The following is a 13,668-nucleotide window of genomic DNA, read 5'->3' on the forward strand; positions in this document are numbered from 1 at the left end:
GTGAAAGAAAACAAAACAAGAAGGAGCTAATTGGAGCATGGTTTGGACTTTGTTGGATTCATATATGTGCCAAAATAAAGAAGTTGAAAGACATGGTGAACACTTTAGGTGTTATACAGCAGAAAGAGTACAAAGTATGGAACAAGATCACTCTTTTAGATAAATCACTATAATAGTATAGACAACATGCATAATATAATAAAAGTATACCTACTAGGAGACGTTAATACCATGAAAATACATGAATTTTTAAGATTTTATTATGTAAAAATGCATTGGTGAAAATGCATGGTTTCATTTTTGAGGCCTAGTCATATGAGACTGGTCTTAACCATTCAAATTATAATAGAGAAGAAGAAGAGAGAATAAATAAATAGAAGATAGAGATAAGAGATGCAAAGTTATATATCCATCACCTTCTATGTTTTCAAAAAAAATACCACAATACTAAAAATGTATCATGAATCATATAAATAACACAATAAAATACAAAAATAATAAAATATCAAAATAAAAAATAAAAATAATGATAAAAATAAAACTATTTAAACATAAAATTAAGTAAAACACAAAAAATAAAAAAGATAATATACACAAAATAATAAAATGAAAAAGGTCGGAGCTCTCTAAAATCCATCGATAAAATTCACAGCTTCATTTTTGAGAGTTGGTCACGTGCGACCAAAGCTAACAACTTTCCAATTATGTGAAGAGAAGGAGAAGAAAAGATAAATAGATAGAAGATAGAGATAAGATATATATGTAAGAGTATGCGTTTATGTGTGTGTGTAAAAGTTGTCCAAGTAAAGTAAAATTACAAATAAAAAAGAATACACAAAATAAAATAAATTAACAGTTAAAGTTGAAAATTTAAAAATATAAATGAAAAATGATAAACAAAATGCTAAGATAACAAAATAGAAAATGGAAATGAAAATTGATAATACAAAAATAAGATAAAATATAAAATATGAAATCAAAGTAAAATTATAAAATAAAAAAGAATCTACAAGCATTAAAAGAAAATAAAATATAATAAAATATAAAATACGAAACAAAAGTATAATTAAAAAAATACATATATATGTATGTGTTTATATATATATATGGGTGTGTGTGTGTGTGTATGTACATATGTATGTATGTGTGTGTGTGTGGGTTGTCAAACTAAAGTAAAATTACAAATAAAAAAGAATACACAGCATAAAATAAATTAGCAGTTAAAGTTGAAAATCTTAAAATATAAGTGAAAAATGAGAAACAAAATGCTAAGAGAACAAAATAAAAATGGAAATGAAAATTGATGATACAAAAATAAGATAAAATATAAAATATGAAATCAAAGTAAAATAATAAAATTGAAAAGAATCTACACAAATAAAAAATATTAAATGAAATAAAAATAATAAAATATAAAATATGAAACTAAATTATATTTTAAAAAAATACTAAAATAATAAAAATGAAAAAGTGAGACGTTTAGAAGGAAAAAACGTGGTCGGCAGGATTCGAACCTGCGCGGGCAAAGCCCACATGATTTCTAGTCATGCCCGATAACCACTCCGGCACGACCACGTTGGCTGATGATTTCTCGCTTATGATTTGATAACTAGACCCTAAACACCTCTCCCACCATGCATCATGGCTACTTTTTGTTTTTTTTTTTGGGATCGCACCTCACGTATGTAAGTATAGCAAATAAAGTCAAAAAAGAGAAGTTAGCTGAGCAAGTAGAGAACGTCCACCTGATTCATCCAGAGAAAACCTCCAGAGTGATGCGTCGCGTAGGAGGCCATCTAGTCAGCGGTTGTATTCGCCTCCTGATACACATGTGAAGCCCTAAATGCGCCACAGTTCCCGGCCATCCTCTGTATGTCATGGATCCGAGACAGCCCGTCCGTCATGGTATGACGCCATCAGATCTCCTCAATCACAGAGGCTGAGTCACCCTTCAGGTGGATGTACTCCACAACCAGAGTACGCCTTACATAGATGACACCCTCCCATGCCGCCTTTAGCTCTGCTTCAATGATAGAGGTGTCGTAGATCCGACACCCACCAGCCACTATAAATCTGGAGCGGTTGTCTTTAAAGGCAAAGCCAACACCTCCTCTCTCATCTTGTTTTGCAGCACTGCCATCAAAATTCACCTTAAAAAAGCTAGAGGGTGGGGGCTCTTAGAAAACAAAGATAAACCTGGTCGCTGACTCAGCTGGATGAGAGACTCAGATGGCCCTAGCCATCTCAGGGGACAATGATGGTGCACTGTTGATGACCTCCGATGCATGAAGCAAAGTTGTAGCCGCCGCCACCCTCGGATGTAGCCACTTGTCCTCAAAGATCTAAATGTTACTATCTAACCAAGTATGGTAGGCCAAATAGACATACCAGATCCCCCACTCCACCATGTTTGACTTTCTAGCAGACGCCCTCAAGCGAGTGAGAAAAACCTCTATCAGGGACCTACCCCGCTCGATGTCGAGGGAGATCCCCGCACACCCCAAAATCTGGGCCGCTCGCGGGCAACAGAAGAGGGCATAATAGATGGTCTCCTCCGTCACGGGAGGGCCCCACATACAGAGGAGACCCTCACCCCTCTACTCGTTAGGACACCCCTAGTAGGTAAGCACCCCCAAGCCACCTTCCATATAAACATAGCAACTCGGGGATGGACATGCAGCCTCCAGATCCAAGCCCCCTCTATCAGCCTCCCAGAGCTACTCTAAACTCTCCTATCCACCCTCTCCTCGGTGGGGATCGGCAGAGCCAAAATTCTTTCGGCCAATGCCTCCTCGAAAGTGCCGCGAATGAGGTCCACATCCCATCTTCGCTCACCCGGGATGATAAGGTTACAGACTCTACACCCAACCAGCTATTCTGGGTCAAGAAATATGGGCCACCCACACAGTGGCAGTGCCATTAACCATCCGTCCTCAAGGATATCAATCGCTTGTTTATCTCCGACCTCCCACCTGATCGCCTCAAAAATTTTTGGGCCTTGAGTGCAAATCTCTCTCTGGATAAAACAACTACGGTGACCGATGCGGAAGGCATATGCTCTAGTCGAATCCTTTTTAAGGAGTTGTCTAGAGAAAAATAAATAAATAAGAAGAAACCAAGTAAGATAAATGTTTAGCATCTTTTTACCATCTTGAACACGGTTTATTGTATCTTTTTTATACCATCCATCTACTTTTAAATGTCATGCCCCCGCCTGCACAGGGCACGTGAGGCACCCAGTGCCCACGTGGGGCCACATGAGGGGGGATTGCGGAGCTCCCCTGCCAGATATTGTCCGGTTCCGGGGCTTCACGCAAGCGTCCTTCATCTCTCCTCGATTTTGTTTTCCATCCAAAATGCGTCTGCAGGATTTGGAGACACCCACCTCATATGCCCAGGCTCTGGAACGAGTCTTTCCGATGTGGAACTATTGGATCTCACATTAAATGTACTTGCTTTAATAAAAAAATCAAAATTAGTGTATCTTGTTCCGCCTATCCTTTTTACAAATTCTTTGGTCCGGGAAAGCCTGCATCGCTTAATAAAAATCGGAAGGGTTTGAAGCGAGGGTGGAGTATGATCCACAGCGTCTCTTGGCTTTTTCTCAAGAAAATCCAAGAAGTTTCATAAGTTGGGTCGCTATTATAATGCTGATACTCCTAAAGTTCCACACCTCCATAAATAACTAATCAGAAATTTTAAACTTTGATACTCGGCAATACAAATGTCCGAAACATGGTTTAGTATCGCAATAATCGCGTACTAATGCTATGCTATGCTCATTCACCAAATCATTCTCATACCAATACGGTACAAAAGAATTGGTCCAATTACAAGAGTTAGTATGAGGATAAATCAATGAAATGACAAGCCATACTTGTGCCACCTCGGCATATAGCATTGATGGGTGACTAATCAGAGGCTGTGACCACAGGAATTTTCCAGTGGTCAAATTTGAAACCATACTTAGGGCCCAATAATCCAGCATTTAGGGCGACCTTAGTTTGTCAGATACAAGTTTGTCCATTAGTCTATGATTGCTTTATTCTCATAAAAATCAATTCAGAAAGGAAAATCCATCCCAAGAGTTTTTGTCAATTCCCACTTTAATATTTGTACAAATGACAAGGTCGCATATTTGTGGCATATTGGTGGGTACATTTGATTGAGCCAAGCACATATGGTTCACGAGAATCTAACAAGCCCCACTGCCCGTCAGCCATTTAATGTGTTTTGTTGCAAGCTTAGTTGGAACTCGAATTTGGGGCAATAACACTTAACCATTTAATTTATTTAACTGGATTAAATTAAATCATTATTCAATAAAATTATCAGATTTTAATCTAAATTTTTGATTTATTTAATAAATAAATTAGGTTTGAATCGATAGATTTTTTGTCTATTTTATATCCGGTTTGATCCATCCGTGTTGATGGCCACTCCTAACCTGAACTTAGAACTAGAATTAGCTCAGGCTGGCCCGAGGTTCATCAAGCTAGGTCGACTTCGGGTCGAGATATAAGCTAAGCTTGAAAAAGTACAGACAGAATGTAGACTTAAATGTAAAGCCCATTTATTTTTCGAGCCGGACTCGAGTATATTATTAGCTCGGCTTGGATCGATTCCGAACCCAAGCCCAAATAAGGCCCGAATGGAGCTCGAATTCAGGTCCGAAACAATTTGTTTTTGTATGTTATTGGTTAGGAAAAAATAATGAGAAAGTAAAAGACAAATTAGAATGGGTTTTAGCTGAGAATAGTATATCATATTATTTGTTTGTATTATATGAGAGAGCCCAATTTTTAGTTAACTCATTTACTTATAAAGTAATATAATAAAATATTAAATTTTAATTGAGTTCAGACTAGATCTATGTTTAGCCCAAATGAGTAATTTAGATTTGCCCAATCGGGTTGTAATCGGGCTTGGCTTGAGCTTGGATTGTGTTTGAATCTAAATCATCCAAAAAAATTTTGAGCCTAAATTTGCCCAAAAACTTCAAAATAAATAAATAAATAAATAAATTTAGGCGCAATTGAGGTAGCTCATAGCCCGGCCCATGAACCCCTCCATGCGACGTAAGCAGTCCCTGGCTCCCGCGAAATAAAACCAATAACAATTCTTCGTTCTATTTCTATTGCGGCTCGAGAATGGCGGCGTTCTGGAGGCAGAAGAGGTGGAGCCTCCGCTTCATCGAGGAGAAGCAGCGAATAGTAGATTACCCGCACAAGCCCGACGGCGGCAGAGACGAGGAAATGGAGGCTGGCAATAGAAAAGAGGGACCTTTCTTTGTCTCTGCCTCTTTCCGCTTCTTGGTCGAATGCTTCGTCGGCCGGTGGGTCGTCTTATTCTCCTCGGTCACCGCTCTCCCCGGTGGCTTCTCCCCCTCCGGAAGCCGTCGCCGGGCGTCCGCAGAGGCGGTGGAGGCGGAGGGGGAGGAGGAAAGGCGGGGTCAGGATTGGGTCGTTTGGTGCGGTTGCCGAGGTTTTGCTGTAAGAAGAAGAAGAAGAAGAAAAAGGAGGAGGAGGAGGTGGGCCCTTCGGTTTCCGAGGTCGTGGAGGGGGATGGGGCTGGGTGCAGGGGGAGTAGTAGGACGCTCTCCGTTTCTTCAGGTATTTCAGTTTTTTGGTTGAATTAATTTCTTCTGGATTTGCTCCTAAAAGTGTTTTTTTGCTAAATTTTATAGAAAAAAGTGAGCTTTTGATGCATCTCTTGGTTTAATTTTGACCCGGTTTAAGTTGCAGTCTATCTGTTCGATATTTTGATATCAGTATATTTCATAACTGGTGTTTGAAGATTGATTCTGTTTCGTTAAATTTTGTGGATAGTTCAATCAATTCTGGTTTTGCAGTAGTATTTATATGTCTCCGTTTGGGATCATTTCTTCTTCCTTTTTTTTTTTAAACAATCTTCATTTTTTGGGGGACATGCTTCTGCTCAAAGTGTTGTTCAAGACAACCATTTGATATTAAATATATGGAGGAATTTCATTGCTGTGAAAGAATTTTGGTTGGGCTCTACAATTCCATATTATAAAGCGTGTAGAGTTTCTTTCTTTTATCTAAAGAACTGTATTTTTGTGTTACATGTTAGGGGCCTAACAGAATTGAATTTTTGAGTGCTGCTAGTGAAATCTATCTACTGTCTCATTCACTATAATTTTTGTGTTCACGATGTTATAATGCGGATTGCACATTATAATACTGCTACTTGTGCCCAGTGTATACCAGGAATGAGCGCCAAACCTGGTTCAGTGCCCCATACAATTACATGGTGGGTTGGTGGTTTAAGAGGGTCCTTAATGCCCACTTTACCCGCAGCAGTTCACGAAAACCTGATCAGGTTACATGCTGAGATAAACTAAGCATTATTCTATGGCATAATTGTTTACAGTTAGTTGGCAGACCACTTTAGGTCTGCCAATGCTATCACTGTTTGGTGCTAGCCTCACAAGCCCAGACAAACCCATAGTTCTAAAAGGGCATGACGCTTTCCACTGCTTTCGGCGTATAATTTTGTTGTTAGCATCTATCTGCACAGGCTATTTCTTTGTGGCTTTCTCAAGGATTACTGTTGCTTTTGCTGCTTTCTGTATCGTGCTTCTCGTGCAATACGTTATCTGCAGCCGAACCTTCACACATTATTTAGTCTGTTTGTTGTACTAAAACATAAAGCTTCTAGAGCTACGACTGGTTATATTATAATCATTGTGCATTCATTTCTGTCTTCCCAACATCTACGTCTTAAGTGTGACAGGATCAGCATCTGATGAAATATGCATATATGCATGTGTGCACAATGCATATACGCATGTGTGCACAATGCATATTACTTGTAGTTAATAAGAAAACCACATTACTCTAATGCAAAATCAATGTACACCATAATTCACAAATTAAAAAAATCTAAATATAGTACTTGCAGTTGATCCTTGGAACCCAAAGGATATAAAAGGAATGGTACAATCAGGATTTTTAACGAGTTAGGAAAGGGCTGGTAAGAAACAAGACATGAAGATTAATCAATGTTGAAGTCATTGTCTGGAGAGAAATGGCTAGGATTTTCATTGGATTAGGCAATATGTTGTTTTGAATTATTGGTTTTGTAAAGAACAACATTGCTGACAATTCCTAAGATGATAAAGCTATGTAGACTTTGAATCTGGTAATCTTTGATATTTTGGTTCAAGCTTGCATTTCGGGATTCGTGAATATTCTACCTTCATCTTTTCTTGCAGCCATTTGTGTTGTGAGGATGCACATGGGAATCCTTTAAACAAGATGCAATTTAGGAAAGCCTACATTTGGCTCAAGCCTACTATGTGGGCAGTCTTGGTGGTTTATAATGCTGCACATTATGTTGCCTTTTACACCGTAAATTCTTTGCCATTATCATGCTAACTTAATCTTTGCCTGTTCCACAGTGATGATTGGTTTATCTTATTTACTGTATTTTGTGGTAATCTTGAACATCCAGGCAGGTCCCATAAGGAGGGTTAATAGGAATCATATAAAGAGTTCTGTGAAGTATTTTTGAATATCCTGGTAGATCGTTTTTGGAATCAAGTCTCTGTTCAGAGATCTCATTATGTTGTGGCTCACTATTACTTCCAAAATCAAATCTGTATGATGTCTGACATGTTACATCATAAATTTTATCTGCCTTACTATGTGAGGCATAGTCCATTTTACAAACTGAAAATTTATTCTTCTTTAAATTATCTTTCTCCAAGGAAAATGCAACCTCTTTACCTATATACCATTAGAATTGATTTTACTGGAAGTTTCATTGTTTTTCCAGATGGCGAGAAGCCTGAAGAGATTTCTCTTAACCTTGGTATGGGGCTAGGTCCTGTCTTCCTCCTGACCAGGTGTGCAACTGAATTCAAACGAATGACAGAGATGCAGGCACAGATGGAATCTTTGCTAAAAGAAATTACAAATGAAGTTCTAAGGAATGATGTTATTCATAGCACCTTGGAGTCAAGTAATCATGCCACCTTTTCTGGACCAGATTGCTCTGGTGATGTACATTCAAGCAAGGCTAGTCCCTCACAAAGTCACATAGCATCTTTTCAGCAGGAAGGGGCAAGATGTGCCATTGAACCCGATGTGCAGTCAAATTATGCGACTATTTCTGAGAATAAAAGTTGCCTAAAGATGGATCAACTGGAAGCAGAGATTGAAGTTGAACCGGAACATTTACAGCCTAACTTGGAGAGAGAATATTCATCTGTACTTTGAGGACAACACAAAATGGAGGTATACATCTCTTGGACTTTTACTTCATGAATGGAGTTGGTTTAACTAAAGAAATCAATTTGCTTGTGCTACATATCTGTATCTTTGCTGACTTGGATCATGCTAAATAATTTATTAGATATCTTGCATTTGATCTCCCACATGGAATAGGTAATTCATATGTGTTTCTTCTTTAAGTCAACATTTCTTATAATTGTGATTTTATGTATATTTGACTGAAAACTTTTCAGTTCTTATCAGTTTCTGTATGTTCCAGTGTTTTCTCAAAGAGCTTGACATGGTTGGTTTCACTTTGAGTTTGATTTGGGAATCCCAATGGAGGTAAAACAACAAAACGATTATTAGCCTGATCTTCTCTCTGGTTCATGATATATCATTTCCCCCTTCTCTCTCCTTCATGGACAAAACGACTGACCTTTAATGCAATTTAACAATGTACATATGCTTTCCATTTCTCCCTCTATGTTTTAGAGAAAGACTTTCACTCTTGTCCGTTGCCCTTTCCCTCTGATATTGTTGCTTTTACTAATTGTAAAACATAGCTCGCTTCTATCTTCCACTCTGAGGACAATCTTATCCTGGTATACTCAGTAGCTTGAGCACTTGCATCAGCAGCAACAAATGTATCAATGTTGCAGCTAAGGATTTTTCATGTTGGTTGTGATCAAGGTTTTAAATTTCAACCTGATACAGGTTTTTCATATGTAATTCATGTCAACTGTAATCAAGGTTTCAACCTTCATCCTGAACTGATTTGTTTTGAATGAAATTAAAATGAAATTGAGCCCCCACTTTTGGGTTTCAGTTAATTTAGGTCAAAATTGACAGGCTTTAGCCTAGTTCCAATGGCTTCTGTTGGAACTGATTGAAACTAGGCATAAATGTTATTTTTTTCAGAAAAAAGGTATTTAGTATCATACCTCAGTTATGCCTTATTTATTTAAGTACATTGGCTATAAATATCAGTGTTCTTCCTTTTCGTGAGTTAAAAGTCGAGATAGATAATTAACATAACCCTTGACAAGGCGAGGGCTATAAGAAGGTCTTTATTACAGTACTTTAGAAAGACTAATGCTAACAATTAAATAGAAGATGTTTCACATGAACGTCTTTTCTATGTAAAATAAAAATAAATTTTATAGTTCATGCATTTGATGTAGTGGCCACTTAATTTCAAAATATGAGAAAGAAGTGTTCAAGTTCAAAATATGAGTTTGTCTCTAAAAAGATGAAGAAAGGATTCCACTGCTATAGGCACTTAACACTTTGCAATTGCCAAACACAAAGTGTATTCACAGTATAAAATGCTAGTATTTTGAATTTTACTTATATGCAATGCTTATTTCAGCCTAAAAATTACTAAAACTACATAGATAAAGAATCTATGTACCACCAAATACTCTAAGATATTGTCTCATAATTTTATTTGCGCCTTTTATTTTTTCTTCTTTTTTGGTTTTTTCTTGATTTTCGACTAACAATCTGCAACTTTGATATAGTCTTAGGACTCCATCTTATACATAGTTTATGTTTTTTGTTGTTTCTATATTTTTCATCCAAAGCCATGTTTAGACTTGGATTTTCAGTCGAGTCATGCACTACTATTGCCAAGCAAAAAGGGTCCACCTAGGTGTGATAGGAAGCCCAACCCAACTCCAAACCACCACACTTAATTGCTTGAGTTTTAGCCTTTCTTCAATGCCCACGGTCATCACTCATCTCTAGGAACGGAGGATAATGGATGATAGTCTTGAAAATAGAATTGGGCATGTATGGAAGGAGGAGGAAAGTTAGAAAAGAGAAAAAAATATGCAGAAATCCGCAAAAAACAGTACAAAAAAAAAACATTGTTCATGTAAACAGTTTCCCGACCCGTTACTATTCATGGAACAGTTTCCCGACCCGTTACTGTTCATGGAACAATAACCCGATCCGGTTACTATTCATGGAACAGTAACTCGGCCTATAAAAAGAGAGGACAACAACCAACAAGAAAAAAAGAGAAGAAACCTTAGAAAGGTGAGTGCCACTGTGGGCTAAGCCTTGAGAGACCCTTTTCCTTCCACTTTCATCCTGCTTCTTGACCAATTTTTCTTGAAGCCATCTTCTTGACCCCGTCATCCTTCATCTCGATACTTTGGTGGAGCGCGGCCTGAAGATTCTCATTGGATTGGAGGGATCAAACTCGCAGAGGTAATTATCTGACTAGTTTTATCGCCATCTTTGCCCATCCCTCATTTTTTCGTCCATCAATCATTATCTCCACCCATCATCATTACCATCGTTGCCATCTATCACATCCTTGGAACCTGAATTTACTGGCAGTATTTTTTTTATTGTTTTATTGTGGTTATTTTCAGTTTGCTGCACTAGTTATATTTCATTGATTAGGCTTCATTAATAAGATGTCTATCATGTTCTGTTTTACATTCACATACCTCTATGATATTGTTTTATAATGATGAGTATTTTCTGACGTGTCTAATCAATTGCACCATAATTTATTATTATGAAATCAATCTACACCTATAGTAATTGATTATAGGTTGCACCAAAGTGGTATCAGAGCAAAGAGGTCCTGCATATCTAGAAATCTTCATTATTGTGTTTGCATCATAAAATTCATTTTTTTCTACACTTTAAATTCTGAAAATTAAATATCCGCACTTTAAAATAGAGAAATATATTTTTTGGATAAAAAAAAGTAAATCATATTTTCTGCATTTAAAAACTACAGGATTTTAATTTTCTGAGTTAAAAATAGAGAAAAATTAGTTTCTGAATTTTTAAAAAAAATCTGCATTAATTCTACGCATTTAAAAAAATTAAAAAATATTTCTGCATTAAAATATTAACTTATGTATTAAAATATTTATTTTTGGCATTAAAAAATAAAAAAAAATCCAAAAAATTTCTGAAAAAATCTGTTCACCTTCATAACATTAGAAGCACCTCCGAAACAGTTTTGGGTCGAATCTTAGCCTACAATCATGTTTGATAATTGGCAAGATGGCATTAGAATCCAACAACAAACCTTAGAGTAGATCCAACGATAGGTAGAACACTTCTCCAACATGACTAGACTAAAATTGAACATACCTGAGATAGTGAGACTTAGGAGAGAGAAAAACCATTAGGATGAATCAAGACGTAAAGTCACACCTCAAGGTAGACAAAGGCCCATCAGAGGGTAGTCGAGAGTAGTGAATCAGATGAAGATAGAAAATGAATTAGATGACCAATCACCACGTAGGAACAAAGAGAGACCACCATATAGAGAACCCCTTTGTGCCAGACGTTGGGATGATGGCATTAAGATTGATGTTAGAGATTTTAAGGGGCGTTTTTAGCCAAATGCTTTCCTTGATTGGATCGACAAAATTGACCAATATTTTGATTGGAAGGAAAATCTCTGAGGATAAAGAGGTCAAATTTGTGACCCTCAAATTAAAGGGACACGCACTGATTTGTGGAAGCAACTTCAGGAATGAGAGTTTAGCAAAGGTAAGGATAAGATCCGTACGAGAAGCAAGATGAAGGAGAAGTTGAGGAAGAGATTGTCCCATTAGATTATCGCCAAAACCTCTATTTGAAATTCTAAAACCTCCAACAAGGGACTAGGACCGTGGATGAGTACACCGAGGAGTTCTATGAGCTCCAAACAAGAAACGGGCCTTAGTGAGGACCCCATTCATGTTGCTAGTAGATATATCAATGGCTTGAGACGGGACATCCTGGACCAAATGGAGATGTTCGATGTCTTGAGTATTGATGATGCCCATCGTCGTGCACTGAGATGGAAGCACAACAAAGACAAACCAGTGGTCGAAAGCGGGACTCAAACGGAAATTCCATTACCCAAGGAAATAGTCAATTTGGAAAACAAGGCAATAAGTTCTCAGAACCCTACCATGACCCACAACTGCCCTAAAGTCCAATTTTAACAAGGACTTATGAACAAGGGCAAAGGCGTACTGGCACTGGCACCTGATTCTACTATCATTTGCTATAAGTGCCGACAATCTGGATATAAATTCTCTGAATGTCTCTTAAGAAAATTCTAGTCTCAGGCACACCTGATTGAGCAAGGATGTCAGGACGATTCAGATGAACCCAATCCAGAGCAAATGAGGGTAAGTCTGAACAATAGGATGAGTCGGAGACGACGATGTCCACATTACAGGTGATGAGGTGGACCCACTCATGGTGATTCACCTTGTCATGGTCGCACCAAAGCAACCTGTCCAGGACAATTGGTTGAGGCAAAGTATTTTTTTGACTATAGGTATTGTAAGAGGATATAGATGTTCTATCTTGATTGATAGTGGCAGTACTGAAAACTTCGTGTTTTCATATATGGTTGATAAACTAAAGATACCTACACAAAAGATTCATAAACCATATAAAGTATCTTGGTTTAAGGAGGGAGTTGAGGTTCCAGTCACCCACGGGTGTCTAGTAGAGTTTTTCAATGGAAAACGATACCAAGATCAGGTATGGTGTGACATTATGCCTATGGAGGTGTGCCATGTGTTGTTAGGTAGAGCTTGGCAGTACGATAGGAAGATCCAATATGACGGAGAAAAGAATACATATTTTTTTGTAAAAGATAAAATGAATATCACGCTCTATCCACAAAGGAAATTGCATAGGTATAACATAAAAAATTATGTGAAAGAAAGAGGCAAAGAATCTACTCAAATAGCCTTGATTCTAAATTCAAAATCTTTATGGCCTAAGATGAGGGACGACGCATTAGATACGTGCGAAAATGTTCAACATTGTCAACAAAAAAGATAAAGGTCCAGAATACAGGCTTGTACACCCCGTTTCCTATCCTAGTGGCCCTTGGGAGGATATCACCATGGACTTCATTGAGCATTACCCATGACTGCTTGGAAGGTCGATTCGATTTTTGTTGTGGTGGATCGATTTTCAAAAATGGCACATTCATTCCATGTAGGAAAACATTTGATGCATCTTCATATAGCACATTTATTTTTAAGAAATTGTTAGAACTGCAGGTATTCCAAGATCATTCACATATGATAGGGACACAAAATTGACTAGTTAATTTTGGAAAACTCTTTGGAGCAAATTAGAAACAAAACTAAACTTCAACAGTGCTTATTGCCCCCAAACAGATGGTCAAACAGAGGTAGTTGAACCGTAATACGGTAACATGCTTAGATGTTGGTTAGTGAGCATCCTACTCAGTGGGATTTGATTTATAGCACAGGCTGAATTTGCATACAACAGTTCTAGTAAATCGTACTACTAGTGAGTTTTCATTTGAAATCATCTATGATTTTTCTATTTCACACATACTTGATCGTGCTTCCATTCCCTATCATGGTTGGATAAGTGCTGAAGCAGAGGATAATATGAGAGCAGGTCCATCACATCC

General features: G+C 37.6%; 1 non-coding gene across 1 annotated transcript; it reads right to left on the minus strand.

Moving 5' to 3' along the window:
* Positions 1–1,493: 1,493 nt before the first annotated feature.
* TRNAS-AGA lies at positions 1,494–1,575 on the minus strand. The gene has a single exon. It is a non-coding gene; the product is annotated as a tRNA-Ser (tRNA).
* Positions 1,576–13,668: the final 12,093 nt, after the last annotated feature.

The sequence above is a fragment of the Phoenix dactylifera genome, chromosome 1 (assembly GCF_009389715.1).
Source record: "Phoenix dactylifera cultivar Barhee BC4 chromosome 1, palm_55x_up_171113_PBpolish2nd_filt_p, whole genome shotgun sequence".
Lineage (NCBI taxonomy): Eukaryota > Viridiplantae > Streptophyta > Magnoliopsida > Arecales > Arecaceae > Phoenix > Phoenix dactylifera.